The sequence below is a fragment of the Enhydra lutris genome, unplaced genomic scaffold, assembly GCF_002288905.1.
Source record: "Enhydra lutris kenyoni isolate GAN:26980312 unplaced genomic scaffold, ASM228890v2 scaffoldscaffold8, whole genome shotgun sequence".
NCBI lineage: Eukaryota > Metazoa > Chordata > Mammalia > Carnivora > Mustelidae > Enhydra > Enhydra lutris.
The window spans coordinates 25476829-25490340 of NW_019154092.1; positions in this window are offsets into that span (position 1 = coordinate 25476829).

The window sequence follows — 13512 nt, forward strand, 5'->3', positions numbered from 1 at the left end:
AAAGAAGTCTGTAACATACAATGGTAAAAATATTAGATTGGCAGCAGACTTATCCACAGAGACCTGGCAGGCCAGAAAGAGCTGGCATGATATATTCAGAGTCCTAAACGAGAAAAACATGCAGCCAAGAATACTATATCCAGCTAGGCTATCATTGAAAATAGAAGGAGAGATTAAAAGCTTCCAGGACAAACAAAAACTGAAAGAATTTTCAAACACCAAACCAGCTCTACAGGAAATATTGAAAGGGGTCCTCTAAGCAAAGAGAGACCCTAAAAGTAGTAGGTCAGAAAGAAACAGAGACAATATACAATAACAGTCACCTTACAGGCAATACAATGGCACTAAATTCATATCTCTCAATACTTACCCTGAATGTGAATGGGCTAAATGCCCCAATCAAAAGACACAGGGTATCAGAATGGATAAAAAAACAAAACCCATCTATATGTTGCCTACAAGAAACTCATCTTAAACCCGAAGACACCTCCAGATTTAAAGTGAGGGGGTGGAAAAGAATTTACCATGCTAATGGACATCAGAAGAAAGCAGGAGTGGCAATCCTTATATCAGATCAATTAGATTTTAAGCCAAAGACTATAATAAGAGATGAGGAAGGACACTATATGATACTCAAAGGAACTGCCCAACAAGAAGATCTAACAATTTTAAATATCTATGCCCCTAACATGGGAGCAGCCAACTATATAAACCAATTAATAACAAAATCAAAGAAACATATCAACAATAATACAATAATAGTAGGGGACTTTAACACTCCCCTCACTGAAATGGACAGATCATCCAAGCAAAAGATCAACAAGGAAATCAAGGCCTTAAATGACACACTGGACCAGATGGACATCACAGATATATTCAGAACATTTCATCCCAAAGCAACAGAATACACATTCTTCTCTAGTGCGCATGGAACATTCTCCAGAATAGATCACATTCTTGGTCCTAAATCAGGTCTCAACCATTATCAAAAGATTGGAATCATTCCCTGCATATTTTCAGACCACAATGTTCTGAAGCTAGAACTCAATCACAAGAGGAAATTTGGAAAGAACCCAAATACATGGAGACTAAACAGCATCCTTCTAAAGAATGAATGGGTCAACCAGGAAATTAAAGAAGAATTGAAAAAATTCATGGAAACAAATGATAATGAAAACACAACGGTTCAAAATCTGTGGGACACAACAAAGGCAGTCCTGAGAGGAAAATATATAGCAGTACAAGCCTTTCTCAAGAAACAAGAAAGGTCTCAGGTACACAACCTAACCCTACACCTAAAGGAGCTGGAGAAAGAACAAGAAAGAAACCCTAAACCCAGCAGGAGAAGAGAAATCATAAAGATCAGAGCAGAAATCAATGAAATAGAAACCAAAAAAACAATAGAACAAATCAACGAAACTAGGAGCTGGTTCTTTGAAACAATTAATAAGATCGATAAACCCCTAGCCAGACTTATCAAAAAGAAAAGAGAAAGGACCCAAATAAATAAAATCATGAATGAAAGAGGAGAGATCACAACGAACACCAAAGAAATACAGACAATTATAGGAACATACTATGAGCAACTCTACGCCAACAAATTTGACAATCTGGAAGAAATGGATGCATTCCTAGAGAAATATAAACTACCACAACTGAACCAGGAAGAAATAGAAAGCCTCAACAGACCCATAACCAGTAAAGAGATTGAAACAGTCATCAAAAATCTCCAAACAAACAAAAGCCCAGGGCCAGACGGCTTCCTGGGGGAATTCTACCAAACATTTAAAGAAGAACTAATTCCTATTCTCCTGAAACTGTTCCAAAAATAGAAATGGAAGGAAAACTTCCAAACTCATTTTATGAGGCCAGCATCACCTTGATCCCAAAACCAGACAAGGATCCCATCAAAAAAGAGAACTACAGACCAATATCCTTGATGAACACAGATGCAAAAATTCTTGCCAAAATACTAGCCAATAGGATTCAACAGTACATTAAAAGGATTATTCACCACGACCAAGTGGGATTTATTCCAGGGCTGCAAGTTTGGTTCAACATCTGCAAATCAATCAATGTGATACAACACATTAATAAAAGAAAGAACAAGAACCATATGATACTCTCCATAGATGCTGAAAAAGCATTTGACAAAGTACAGCATCCCTTCCTGATCAAAACTCTTCAAAGTGTAGGGATAGAGGGCACATACCTCAATATTATCAAAGCCATCTATGAAAAACCCACCGCAAATATCATTCTCAATGGAGAAAAACTGAAAGCTTTTCCACTAAGGTCAGGAACACGGCAGGGATGTCCATTATCACCACTGCTATTCAACATAGTACTAGAAGTCCTAGCCTCAGCAATCAGACAACAAAAGGAAATTAAAGGCATCCAAATTGGCAAAGAAGAAGTCAAACTATCACTCTTCGCAGATGATATGATACTATATGTGGAAAACCCAAAAGACTCCACTCCAAAACTGCTAGAACTTGTACAGGAATTCAGTAAAGTGTCAGGATATAAAATCAATGCACAGAAATCAGTTGCATTTCTCTACACCAACAACAAGACAGAAGAAAGAGAAATTAAGGAGTCCATCCCATTTACAATTGCACCCAAAACTATAAGATACCTAGGAATAAACCTAACCAAAGAGACTAAGAATCTATACACAGAAAACTATAAAGTACTCATGAAAGAAATTGAGGAAGACACAAAGAAATGGAAAAATGTTCCATGCTCCTGGATTGGAAGAATAAATATTGTGAAAATGTCTATGCTACCTAAAGCAATCTACACATTTAATGCAATTCCTATCAAAGTACCATCCATTTTTTTCAAAGAAATGGAACAAATAATCCTAAAATTTATATGGAACCAGAAAAGACCTCGAATAGCCAAAGGAATATTGAAAAAGAAAGCCAAAGTTGGTGGCATCACAATTCCGGACTTCAAGCTCTATTACAAAGCTGTCATCATCAAAACAGCATGGTACTGGCACAAAAACAGACACATAGATCAATGGAACAGAATAGAGAGCCCAGAAATAGACCCTCAACTCTATGGTCAACTCATCTTCGACAAAGCAGGAAAGAATGTCCAGTGGAAAAAAGACAGCCTCTTCAATAAATGATGTTGGGAAAAATTGGACAGCCACATGCAGAAAAATGAAATTGGATCATTTCCTTACACCACACATGAAAATAGACTCAAAATGGATGAAGGACCTCAATGTGAGAAAGGAATCCATCAAAATCTTTCAGGAGAATACAGGCAGCAACCTCTTCGACCTCAGCCACAGCAACATCTTCCTAGGAACATCGCCAAAGGCAAGGGAAGCAAGGGCAAAAATGAACTATTGGGATTTTATCAAGATCAAAAGCTTTTGCACAGCAAAGGAAACAGTGAACAAAACCAAAAGACAACTGACAGAATGGGAGAAGATATTTGCAAATGACATATCAGATAAAGGGCTAGTGTCCAAAATCTATAAAGAACTTAGCAAACTCAACACCCAAAGAACAAATAATCCAATCAAGAAATGGGCAGAGGACATGAACAGACATTTCTGCAAAGAAGACATCCAGATGGCCAACAGACACATGAAAAAGTGCTCCGCATCACTCGGCATCAGGGAAATACAAATCAAAACCACAATGAGATACCACCTCACACCAGTCAGAATGGCTAAAATTAACAAGTCAGGAAATGACAGATGCTGGCGAGGATGCGGAGAAAGGGGAACCCTCCTACACTGTTGGTGGGAATGCAAGCTGGTGCAACCACTCTGGAAAACAGCATGGAGGTTCCTCAAAATGTTGAAAATAGAACTACCCTATGACCCAGCAATTGCACTGCTGGGTATTTACCCTAAAGATACAAACGTAGTGATCCGAAGGGGCACGTGCACCCGAATGTTTATAGCAGCAGTGTCTACAATAGCCAAACTATGGAAAGAACCTAGATGTCCATCAACAGACGAATGGATAAAGAATATGTGGTATATATACACAATGGAATACTATGCAGCCATCAAAAGAAATGAAATCTTGCCATTTGCAACGACGTGGATGGAACTAGAGGGTATCATGCTTAGCGAAATAAGTCAATCGGAGAAAGACAACTATCATATGATCTCCCTGATATGAGGGAGAGGAGATGCAACATGGGGGGTTAAGGGGGTAGGAGAAGAGTAAATGAAACAAGATGGGATTGGGAGGGAGACAAACCATAAGTGACTCTTAATCTCACAAAACAAACTGAGGGTTGATGGGGGGAGGGGGGTTGGGGGGGTGGGATTATGGACATTGGGGAGGGTATGTGCTATGGTGAGTGCTGTGAAGTGTGTAAACCTGGAGATTCACAGACCTGTACCCCTGGGGATCAAAATATATTATATGCTTATAAAAATAAAATTTAAAAAAAAAAAAGTCAGTCTCTTTTGTCTCCTTTAGTTCCTTAGTCTTTGTCATTCATGACCTCCACAGTTTTGGAGTTCTAGTCAATTATTTTGCAGAATGTCTTCCAATTTGGAATGTTTTGATAACTTTTCATAGTTAAACTGATGTTGTGACCTTCTCAGTAGATATATTAGGGGATACAGGATAGGAATATGTCTTATTACTAGTGATGCTAACTTAACTCACGCTAAAGATGGTGTACACCAGTTTTCCTTACTATAAAGTTGGTATTTTACCCTTTGTATTTACAAGTATTTGATGGGGTGACACTTTGGGTCTGTATAAATATCCTGTCTCTTGTCATATATTAGCTCACCACTTTTAGCATCCAGGGAATGATTTTTGCCTATAAAAATTATTTTCATGGTATTTATTCAAGACTCCCTGTTGCCATGATTTCTTCTACATTTTTTAAATTAAATTCTACCCCCAACATGGGACTCAAACTCATGACTCCAAGATCAAGAGTCACATGCTCTACAGACTGAGCCAGCCAGGCACCCCTATTTCTTCGACACTTATTAATTGGAATTCTACTATAAGAAAGGGCTGCATATTATCCTCTATTTCATTAATTTATTTATATCAATAGAATCTTAGGCATTCAGATTATTCTGTGGGTTGTATTCCATTGTTACCATTATTTTATTTTCCAAAGTAATCCAGACTTGACCATTAAGAGCGTGTTCATTTTTTTTTTTAAAGATTTTATTTATTTGACAGAGAGAGAGAGATCACAAGTAGGCAGAGAGGCAGGCAGAGAGAGAGAGAGAGAGAGAGAGGGAAGCAGGCTCCCTGCTGAGCAGAGAGCCCGATGCGGGACTCGATCCCAGGACCCTGAGATCATGACCTGAGCTGAAGGCAGCGGCTTAACCCACTGAGCCACCCAGGCGCCCCTTAAGAGTGTGTTCAAGTTCACTCCTATATCTCTTTGACATGGACCATTCTTCAGCCCTTTTTGAACACTTCTTTACTTTCTGATATCATGAAATATTCTAGGCACATCTTGTATATTTTCTGGCCAAACCCTAGAATCAGCCATTCACCACAGACTTTTGGAACATTTTATTAGAGAATGGTGTTTAAAAATCAAGATCTGGAGAGGTTTTACATTATATTCAGCATCTCTGACAGAATTATGGAATATTGGTTAATCATGTAGTGTAAATAAAACTAAGGTAAATTTTAAAACTCTGCTCTATGTGTAAGTAAAGGTATTTAAGAAATATAATGAGCAGAATTTGATTAAATGTATCAAAACAAATACAAATAATGTTATTTAAAAAAAAAAAACTTTTTTTTAGCATGGAAATTTTATTCACTTACCTGTCATAATATACTGAGAGTATGGCGCACCCACTTGTTTCACTGAAAGTTATTCAATGCAAGGTAATATGGAAAGTAAACTATTTCTAGATCATTTTGTTCTCATTTGTTTTCATAGCCAGAAAATGCAAACAAAACCATACAAAACCACAACACTTTAAAAAGTATGTTTTTATTCATTTTCTAACAACATGACAGGAAAACCCTTTCTCACAAGACAATTAGTTATGTTAGAAAAATACATGAGAAAGCTTATTTTTGAATGCACAGTTAAGCTCCTTTAATGGAATCAAAATCCTTGGGGCCAAAAATTAAATGAAAAATATAAATCAGAGCTGGCAATTTGTTGGCTGACAATGATAATAAATTTGTACTTGTGGTAGTGTTTGGTACTATTTGTAGGAGTTATGATGAGTAGAAGGAAATGATAGATAAATCCTTCCCTAGATCTTCTCTGAGATAGGTATTCAAGAGGTACATTTATTATGGTAATAAGAGATGGAACAACCAATATTCTAAGATTACAGGCAACTAAGTAATGTATTTTGGTATTAGTTCTCTTTCCTTGCTTGCTGCCCTCATTTTACCCTTAACTTTGGTTTTCTGGATTGTACTCCTCAATAAGTACTTAGACATACCATTGTTTCAGGCTCTATTTTGGGGAAATCCAGGCAAAGATAAGGAACCAGTATCCACTCCAAGAAATGGAAAAGACATAACCACACATAAAGGTGAAATTTTAAAAAAAGAAAATACGTTTTGATAAATTTCAAAAATTACAAATTATATACCCAATTTTCTTTATAATAAAGCCTGCTAAAACTGATTAATAAAAAAGTGGAATGCCTTAATTTACACTACCATCCATCCATCTCTATGTATAAATTAAAAAAACATAATTAGAATTTTTAAAAATCACACACGCATGCACACATAGGAGAACTGATAAGTTCAAATAATTTTAGAGGTGACATTTGCAAAACACTCAAGAACCAGATCACATTGCAATATTATGCAACTTATTCAGTGACCAGATAAAGAGAGAATGCTGTGTCACATTTCCAAACAAGATGGACTCAAGTAGGTCATATTTGTCCTTTTATATTGAACAGCCAAAAATAAATAAATAAAATGCAAAATATGTGAAACAATGACACTGCACTTCTGCCGGTAATGGAAAGTGATTCCTGAGAGACAGAAAACAAACACTGTGAGTTATATGATTATCCCACCTTACTGACTTGAGAGTATTTCCAGGCCCTGGTGCAGGCAGAGGGAACACAGGAGTATACCTGAGTTGAGCCGAGAGTTCAGGATGACCAAAATTACTAGAGCTGGCAGGATTAAGTACCAGTGAGCACAGCACTGTTCATTGAGCATATTCAAAATATTTCTTCTTTAATTATTCAACTGAGTACTGGTCAGCACACACACAAGGAAATTATAAGGAGGACAGTCAGAAAGGATTAAAGGGAATAGTATTGATGCTTACATGTGATAGAGAATAGTGCCTGATCCCATTAGCTAGAGTGGAAAAACCTCATGACTCATTGGACATCAGCTAGACTACTCAGAAAGCTCTTGCTTCTGAAGTAGAAAATAGTTACACACTGACTTTTGGCCTGATCCCATGCAACAAATCTTAAAGCCAACACCTTAAGGGATAAAACTGTTCTAAATACCTACATGCATGCTACAACAAAGCTGAAAAACCTTTACAGAAATACAAGAATATCCAGGACCAACAAGTTAAAATTAACATTGTCTGAAATTCAATAAAAAATTTTCAGGCATGTATAAGGACAGGAAAATATGTCCCATAATAAGGAGTAAATCAATCAACCAAAACCAACTCATAAGTGTCACAGCTATTAAGATTAGAAGATTAGCACATAAAATTAGTCATTATAACTATATCCTATATGCCCAAAAAATTAAATGAGACTTGGAAGAATATAAAAAGATCCAATTTGGAAATTATAACCATAATGTCTGAGTTGAAAAACATACTATATAAGATTAGTGAAATAGTAGACATTAGACTACCTAGAAAAAAAATGGTAAATTTGAAAATAATAATAGAAACTATCTGAAATGCAATATAGAAATAAAATAAAATTTTAAAAATAAACAGAGCTTTAGTGAACTGTGGGACAAATTTATGTGGCCTAATAAACATATAATGAGAATCCCTGAAGGAGAGCAGAGAGATGGGAATATAGAAAAAGTATTTGAAGAAATAATGATTGAAAATTTTCCAAATGTGATGAAAACTGTAAAAACAAGAATTCAATGAATATCAATCACAAAAAAATGAGGAAAATTATACTATGACACATTATAATAAAATTTCTCAAAATCAGTGGTAGAGAAAAAAATCTCAAAATCATATACAAAAAAGACACATCATATACAGAAGAACAAACATAAAAAATCACATTTATTATTTGAAACTAAACAGCAAGCAAGACAGCAGAAAACATTATTAAATATAAAAAGAAAAAACTGTCAACTTAGAATTCTATATCCAATGAAAATGATCTTTAAAAAATTATAGTAAAACAAAGCCCCTTCATGTGTTTTTTTGGAAATATATGTCTCAAAAAAGTTGATAACCAGAAAGCTGACACTATAAGAAACATGAAAAGAATCATTTCAGGCAAAATAAAAATGATTCCATGTGAAAAACAATATACAGAAAGGAGTGAGGTATATTGAAAATGGTAACAACATGAGAAATATATGATTTTTGTCTATTACTTTAATTTTTTAAACTAATTACCTGTTTAGGGACAACTGGGTGGCTCAGTCAGTTAAGAGTCTGCCTTCAGCTCAGGTCATGATCCCAGGGTCCTGGGACTGAGTCCTGAATCGGGCTCCCTGTTCAGTGGGAAGTCCACTTTTTTCTCTCCCTCTGCCCTCCCTCCTGTTTGTGCTCTTGCTCTTGTTTTGCTGCTTCTCTCTCTATCAAATAAATAAATAATTTTTTGAAAATAATTACATGTTTACACAAAATTAATATTAATCTTTGTGGGGTTTATTATGTATTGATTCAAAATGTATGATAGCATAATGACTGGGATGGGAGAAATGCAAGTATACTATTGAGTCTTCAAATTGTACACTAAATCTTATAAGGTCGTTTATAATGTCACACTCTCCTGTGATAACTTAAGATGTATACTATGAACCCTAATGCAAACACAAAAATAATAAAGCAAAGGATTATAACTAATAAGACAACAAAGGAGATAAAATAGGTTTGGGAAAAGTATTTTCAAAACACCCTACAAAAACTTAATTACCAAACTGTGTGGTGGAGTCCCATGAATACTAAGAAATATATAGGTCTATCACAAAATGAGAGAAGCCTATTAGCAAGAAATTTGCAGAAGCTATCCAAACAGCCAATAAATAAATGAAAAAATGACATTTTCTGTAGTAACCAGCAAAAGTAAAACAAAGGTAAGATAATATTTCACAATCATCTGTTAACAGTAACAGCAAAAAAGTCACATAATACCAAGAGCTGGTGATGATATGGGGTAATTTGAACTCTCAAGCATTTGCTATGAAGTATAAATGAGTAAAATTTTGGAGAGAACTTTTCACTAGCTAGCTTCATTAAAAATGTACATACAGCACATGATCAACCAACACTGTACTCTCACATGTGCATGAAAAGATGTTATATAAGTGCACATTGCAACATTATTTATAAAAGAAAATTTAAGCTGCAACAACTTAAATTTACTATAAGAAGTTGTAGAAAAATCATCTTATCTGTACATTATGGCATATTTATATAATGCAATATTATGTAACAGCCAAAATATCACACACACTACTAACCATGACATACTATGTCGAGAGATTATTTAAAAGCTTTGACATGTCATTATAATCTGATTTCTAACTGTGGGCAAGATTTGTCAAGCTTTTTCTTTTTAATGTACTGCAACCCTTTAGGTTTAAGCATGTATTAGTGTAAATTGTTACAAGTCATCTTTCCTTCTTTAGACATCTAGATAACAAAAGCCTAAAACAATGTTATTCCACCCACAGAGTGACAGATTAGGACAAGTAATTCAGATTATTATATTTATGGAGCAAATGAAAAAAATTAAGTATAATCAAATTTTAAGTCAGAGACTTTTCAGTGCAAATAGGAGATATTGCATTTCTCATGTACATGTGTCCTAAAATAACTCTAAGTCATGGCATTTAAATACAATAGTGAGTTTTAAAATAACACAGTTGAGGTGATACATAATTTAGGACCCCTAATTTCAACTATTTGAGAATATAGGCATGATGTACTTCCAAAATATTATGCTGATTATAATCCCTGTTTTTATTCATATAACCAGCTAACAATGACAAAAATTTTCTCTATTACTATAAACATGATGATTACACCAATCTAATTTATTTTGTCATGAGATCTCTCCTTTGCTCTCTTAGGTGTTAATATATGCTGCTTGAATTATTACAAGCGGGTTTTCTATTATTATTGGGCAAAAACTAATGAAAACATTTAAAAAAAACCCAAAAGACTTAATAGCATCTATTGCCAAGATAATTACTAATGAAATTTATTGTCAAAGGGGGAGCAATATTTTAAAGCTATAAAAGCCAGTAAAATTATAAAAATTTTAAAATATAAATCTTTGGTTTTCATAGGAGACTACAACTACTCATTATCCATGCCCCTAGTGACAATTAAAGATTTTAATTGAATATTTTTATCATCAGAAATCTTAGCAAAGAAATGTAAGATGCATAGATTCTACCTGTTGTTAAAGTAAAAATAAAAACATAATGGCCTATTTTATATGAAGACAATTTTGGCAGACGCACACTATCACCCACATCTTTTTGCCACCACCAAATTTGTTGAATCAGTGTCTGTCTCTGTGATCTGACAGACTTAGTTAACTTGAGCAGAGGTGAAACCCAAACATGATACATGTGGAATTTAGAGATAAATTTAATTTAAGCATCCTTATAAAGAACTTGACTAAATAAATAAACTTACTTATAAAAATGTGAAGTTGAACATGTTATTTATTAAAAACATAAAAGAGGTTGGCAGTCATGGGTCACTTAAATCTCATTTTTATGAGAGAAAAGTTGAGTTTCCTCATATAATTGCTATATTCAAGTTCTGAAGTTTACTTTAATTACAATGTATTCTTCTGAATGTTATTTCGTATTGCAAAGACAGCCACAGTCTCTGACTTTGAATTCTATGCTAAATTAGGCAGAACTTGTGGAATCTGGTTGCTATGAAATATTCTAAAAACCCCTTGTTTTATTGGACAGAATTGCATTCATCAGTGAATGAGTCATTAAGATATGTATATCCGCCTCAGCTGTGTTATTGAAAGGGCTGAAAGCTAAGGCAAAAACCAAACCCCTCCAATATTTCAAAAGTGGACATGTGTCTTTTTGTAACCAAAATCTGCATAATTGTTTATACCTACAAAGTGAATTTTTATTAGCAATCTTAAAAGCAATCATTCCCTTCCATAATTTTTTAAATTTTCATTAAATTCATATAAAAGATTATGTAGGGAATACATTAATATTTTAAAAGTTCTTTATTGATTTTTTTATCATATTATTTTCTTTTGCTTTAGAGAGCATGCATCCTACTTCGATTTTGAAATCTCTTGTAGCTTCTGATAGTTCTCCTACTTGAGGCTAAATTGAAAAACTATTTCATATTGTCAAAATAACTATCTGTCAATATACAATATTTTAAAAGTTTATAAAAATAAAAGTTTAAACCCATCAAAAATATGTTTTGATTTATATAATGATATTCAAGGTATGGAAATTTAGATACCTTTCCATCTAAGCAACTGGTATATTACAGATACTTGAACACCCTACAGTTAATCCTCCTTAAAAAGAACATAAGAAAAAAAAAGACCTAAAACTTATTTCAAAACATGGTGAAGGATAGTGAGAATGTCTCTTGTCTGTGCAACCTTTTATTAATTTTATGCTATCTTTAGATTCCCATCTTCTTGCTCTACATTACATTTTACACTGTGCTATAGAACATAGTTCAGAAATGGTGGGAATCCTAACCAATATACCGGGGAACTTTTGTAACATTCTCTGCAGGCCCTGTCAATATATGAGAACTATTTACCAAAAAAATGGCTTATAAAGTCCAAATCACTAGAGTGAACTTTACACAGGCAGCTCTTAACATGCAAATGGAATTCATTCGCAAACACTCCACACCATCTTGGATGCCATGTTCCATCCTCCCAGTCTTCTAGCCATCACCTCTGGCCTCTGCTATTATCATTTCCCCTGGACTGCTTCCACGGAGGTTTTTCCTCTGTGTGTCTTTCCTTTACATTTTCCACATTACCAAAACTGCAAAGAAGTTATTTTGAGGTAAGATGTGCTGCCCTTGAAATTGTACTTTTCTATGTTATTCAATTCTCCCTCTGTCTACCTTCCTTTCAGTCTGGGACTGCTGGATGAAACTTTCTCCATCTTAATCTCTATGTTAAAACTGCTCTCACTGACCATGTTTTATCCATCTCCCTTCCTTGGCAGAAATTCTTTGTCGCGGTTCCAACTTTCATGCTTGTTCCTCTGAAAAGATGGCTAACTGAATGGAGAGAAGGATAGAAGATGGGTGGCGACCTGGTGCCCTCTATTCTGTTCTCTTGCAATACCAAATTTCTACTTCTCCAGTTACTATCACTAGGATGAATGTTACTTTAAATTTTCTTATAAGAAATGAATAAAATACCCACAGTACTGTTTCATTTTCTATAGTACCATTTCTCCTTTGCAATCATTATTTTCCTGTTTCTATATCTTTCCTCCTATTTTCTGATATTCAAGGGGAGATTTAAGGGATTAGGTTACCTTTTAATCTCAGTTATCCTTCTGAAACTTTCTTACAATTTTTATATGGAACTAGTCTATCAAGACAATGATACGTAAATTATTCATGTATTTCATGCCTTTAATGCCTTAACTGCATAGCGATACTTTAAAGAAAAAATAATAATAATAGGTTTGGTTCAATCACACTTCATTATATCTATATACTTTACCAACTTTATTACAGATTAAAAAGCATTTCTGGGTTTGTCTAGGAATTTAAGCCCATTAATGATACAATGATTGTCCTTAAAATAAAACTGACAAATTGAGAGTCGCCCTTTTCAGTAGGAGATTTTTCACCAACCATTAAATAATAGTCTTATCAACTTTCTATTTCAAAACAAAAGGCCTGAACTTTTTAGGCACAAAAGAGTATCTTATCTTCATTCTCTAAATTTGAGCCTATTGACACTAAGAAGCTCATAACATGGTGATGATGGGTTTCATTCTTCCATTGGAAGTCATGGTTTTCTGTCTGTGAACCACTTATTACTAAGAAGTTTCTTGGAATCTGGCCCTATTACCCTGTAGCTGCTGAACCACTATGCTATGATCTGAAAATAATACCTGAAATTACTTACCCCTGAACAGTAAAACTTAATTTATGCCTTCTTTACAAAAAAAAAAAAAAAAAAAGGAATAAATGCACAAAGATTTTGTAAAGTTACTAGTCCATAATAACCTGTTTAAAATTTTCTATGATCTGGCTTAGTTTATGGAATCTATGATTTAATTCTTCATTGGAGGGAAACAAAACTGAACTTTACCCACATAAGAGGAAGGACTCATGAAAAGTTGA